The following is a 4,511-nucleotide window of genomic DNA, read 5'->3' on the forward strand; positions in this document are numbered from 1 at the left end:
CACAGTGACACAAGCTAAAGATTTCAGATGTAGACACCAGCATGCTTTCCTGTAGAGCGGTTATCCTTCCTTTCAGTCTTCTGCTTTGTTCGCTGGTCTTCATCTCCCTCTCACTGCCTGCATGGAAACTCAGTCATTTAGGCTGCGGGGCAGAGGGTCTGCAGGTCAGGCCAGGGAAGGGTGGAGGAGAGGATAGGACAGGGGAACGGTGTACAAAGGCATGTCCTTGTATGGGAAGACACTTGACTGGCATGGCAGAGGCCAGCTCAGTGGTGTTAAGCTTGTGTACAGCCTCCTATCAGTGGGGACACAGAAGCAGCCAGGGCACTTAGTGGATGACTTCCAGAGAACAGACCAGGACTTTGTGTATGTGTGTGTGTGTGTGTGTGAGTTTTGAAAACCGTGCACATATATACGTTAACGTGTGTGTTGGTGTCTCTTCTGCATGTAAACAGAACCCGTGTGTGCGTATAAGTTGTAAAAGCAGGAACAGGGTTCATTTGAGTCACATTTATGTCGTCAAGAAATTGGACCGGGAACGAATGACTGATTGACTCATGTAAGGTGGAAACCACAGAAGTCTGGAAGAGCTGCCTATCTAGCATCTGATTGAGTGAATGAGTCATGCAGATTGAAATAGGCAGTCTGAGCTGGAACTGGCTTTACTTGAGCTGAGTGACTCTGGATGTAAAAGCAAAGTTTTAAATTGCTGTGCGTGCATATACTGTATGTGTTTACGCGGCTGTGAATCTGATGTCCTCTGTGTGGCAAGGTAAGAGGCAAAAAACAGTATCTCTGGGATTTCGGCTGCTCTAATAACACCTTGCCATTGAGAGGCTAATGAAGCATGTCTGCTTTCTTCATCCTGACAGAGAATGAGACACACTCGCGCACAAGAGTACACTCACACACACGCTCTGAAAAGCACACATAAAGCAGAACAAGAGCTCTCTGGAGGTCACTATAGTGAGTGTGACTTCAAATATCTTTTGCACATCTGCACTAGAAAAAAAAAAAAGAACAAGATGGGGAATCAAGCAAGAATGACAGCAATATCCCAGCGGTTTGTCTTGCTTCGACTGTAAGGGTCGGTGGGTTTGTGGTGCTTAGACCTCCGGATGCCTCCTATACTGCCCGGGGGGCCTGTTTGTAGAGCAAGAGCTGATGAGGCTTTACTATGAAGCCACATAGTGGTTTAACGGTGCAACTAATACGCCCAAGTCCCAGAGTCGACCCAGCCAAAGTAGCAATTCCACGGAACGGTAGATTTCTATTAATTAAATCATAATTGGGTTTTATATATTTATTTGGTGGAGACATTGGCAGGGAGAGGAGTAAGATTAGGCAGAGATTTGCATGTAAAATGTACGAGCTTCATTACACTACCTTGGCAAAGACAGAATAATTCGCCTGCCTGCGGGGCACACAGATGGCTCTGTATGTTTGCTAATTTGCTCTCCTTTCAAGGTCATTAGTTCTGTTTGGGGAACTATTGAAAAGTTTATTTGAGGTGGGTAAGTTCCTGAAATGTTTGCGATGTGACAGCCCCTTTGTTGTGGGATTTAACATTAGAAGCAAACTTCAACATCAACACATATCAGCATAATGCAAGGCTCAGCTAAAATAGTGTAAAACGTTTAGACCAAAATGTTAATGAAACTAATACAACAATTCTATGTGTAAAAATGTACATTAATTGCTTTGAATTGGCAACACGTAAACAGATTAAAATGTAAATTAAAAATTGAGGGTTTCCCCAACTTTCAGGGGTGCCTATAACAGGCTGTGGACTGATTTCTATGTAAAGCACTCAGGACAAGTTTTTCAGGAAAATGCAAAGGCGTTTGTGCTCCTGGGTGCCTTGCCTCTCCTCGGCTTTTCAACAGTGTGCAATAGTAACTAATGTTAGCAGTTAGTTACAAATGCTTAATACAACACAAAAATTAAAAACAAAGACCATGTGAACTGACAAAAAAGAAGTTTTATCTGGTGAATCCCGCCTGGCCAAATGGGAATGTAAAAGTCAGTGTGGCAGGGCATTCGACTGATGGGGGAAGCTTTGTTTGGCTTGCTTGCTTGCTCGCTAATGTAACTATTAAGAAAAATACTATCAGTCAGCCAAATGACTTCACCCATTAACGTGATCCATGATACTAACTTATGTATTATGACAAGCTGTGTATAGCCTATATGACGTAATGGTAGAAAACAAAAGTGTATAACTTTGTGTATAACTAACAATTGCTTTCTATCAGCCAAAAGTGATGCAAGGCAGCGAGCTAACTGTAACTAGCTTAGCTAGCTGTAACTGTAGCTACAAAACATAAATCTGGCATTGATTGCTTTGTAATGTTAGCAAGTAATTTGCAAACTAAGGTTAGTATCACGGAGCCTATGATCCGCATAAAATAAAACGTTCAGTCTTGTATGTCATGCCACTGTTTTGGCTGATGCCCAGGATGCTTGCTTGTGCTGACTGCAGTTCACTTAATGGCCACCAGTGTCATTGATGAAAAGACTTTCTGAAAAGTCCAAGAAGTAACTTAAAAGGGTAAATATATGGGCACTAAACCTAATAAAAAAACTCATTTTGCTTTCTTCACATTGTGTTCTCACCAACTCTAATGAGGACTGTACAGACATAGTGTACCTGTATGTTATCTAAACAGCACCCATCTGTGTGTCTCTCAAGCTTATTACTCAGAGGAGGTCCAGGAAGCTGAATCAATTTTTCAAAGTACAATATTCACCATTTTCTCTTCCCTCTTTAGACAGGTCTTGTTTAGTTTTCTTGTTCAGGAAATGAGTTTTGACATAATGGATTTTTGCCCAGCATTACATAAACACTGACAGTAGCAGCACAGTGTGCGGCACAGGTTGCTAAAGCTTTGTTTGCCCAAAGACCTACCAGCCCTCCTGTCACTCACATTAGGTTGTAAATAACCTGGATACAGCACATGTGTTTCTAAACATTTATTAGAAACAAAATATTTGCCTGTCAGGGAGGTAGACAACTTTTTGGCAATCACAATTCTGGGCGCAAAATGATTTAAATGAGCAGCACTGTAAAGCCATTGTAAATCCACCATTTGTTTCTACAGTATGTATTAAAAACATATGAACAGAGACTGAGTTGTCACAAAAGAATATTATGAGCTGCAAGCCACACAGTTTGTTGTTCTGTTTCCCTTCCTTTGTGCTTTGAGTCTGAATCATTGTTGAGCAAGGTTTGATGACAGCTATCGTTTCCAATATTGTTTCTGACATTTGACTGACTACTTTAAACAAAGACCTAGGATAAAACACAGTGAAAAAGTCTGAATCCACGAAAATCAAAGCCGTGTCAGCATATTGTGCAGTTTGAATGGAAATATATACGTATGTGGCTCGAGATTGGTCACGTCTTGTCAGTGGAATTGATTTTAAAACCCAAGAACACAATAGAATTTGTTAACTGGAGAACAAGAGAGATAGTTGTGGGCATGTATCTTTTGAGTATATAGTGCTACTGTAAGTGTGATAATTCAAAATTAGCATGTCGAATTCTCTGTCTTCTGAGATAGGCAATAGCAGTGTGTCTTATAGGGTTATGTTTCATTTAATAATGAAATAGATGAGGGAAAAAGTTTAATCAGCCTGGGTATTATTGAGGATATAGTGCAGACAGTCTTGCATAGTAGACATAGAATAAAAAGAATCACTTTTATTACTATCTAACTGCAATTAGTTTAACCCTTTTATCTCTCACCATTTGTAACGCTATTTGGACCATTTCACAGAGCCTGGAAATTTTGGCAGTAACAGTGAAATTGATATAGTGAGGGAGATACCATCAGCCCAGAGGGAAGGGTCGGGTGGGGAGTGGGGGGCCCTGGTTATTTCACAGTCTGTCCTCATGGCTTAAATCCAGCTAGCTAGTAGCCACGGAGGAGTCTGTATTATACAACATCATTTTAATTTAAATTTAAAGCACAGTGATCTATCTATCTATCTATCTATCTATCTATCTATCTATCTATCTATCTATCTTATGTATTGACTGAGTGTTGCATTTGCCATAGAAAATAGTAAAAACATCCTGAGGACACGTACATAGGCTCAGTATAAGGTCTGTCACATGTAATACAACCGTCTTCACAGAGCTATATAACTAATCCATACTTGACCTTAAAGAAAGGTCTGTGGTTGACAGGCCTTAATCTAAAATACCTACTGTTCTTCTTCATGAGATTCAGGAGATGGAAATTAAATATTCTCTTTCTAAATAATAATATGACTAAGACATCTCATTAGCATACAGTGCAGTGAAGAAGTCTTTAATGAAGGTATCAGAAGGATCTTATTGTCTGGGGATTAACACTTCCTTTTTCTTAAAAGCCATTATTCAACATTGACTAATGAACGTATTGTATTTATTTGTGTTATTTTTGGTCCTTTCTTCATGTTAATTGGCTGTTTTCATATTTCTGCATTTTGTTTTTTTTTTTTTGTTTTTTTCAAAATAGGGCATT

Source organism: Pempheris klunzingeri, chromosome 7, assembly GCF_042242105.1.
Source record: "Pempheris klunzingeri isolate RE-2024b chromosome 7, fPemKlu1.hap1, whole genome shotgun sequence".
Classification (NCBI taxonomy): Eukaryota; Metazoa; Chordata; class Actinopteri; order Acropomatiformes; family Pempheridae; genus Pempheris; species Pempheris klunzingeri.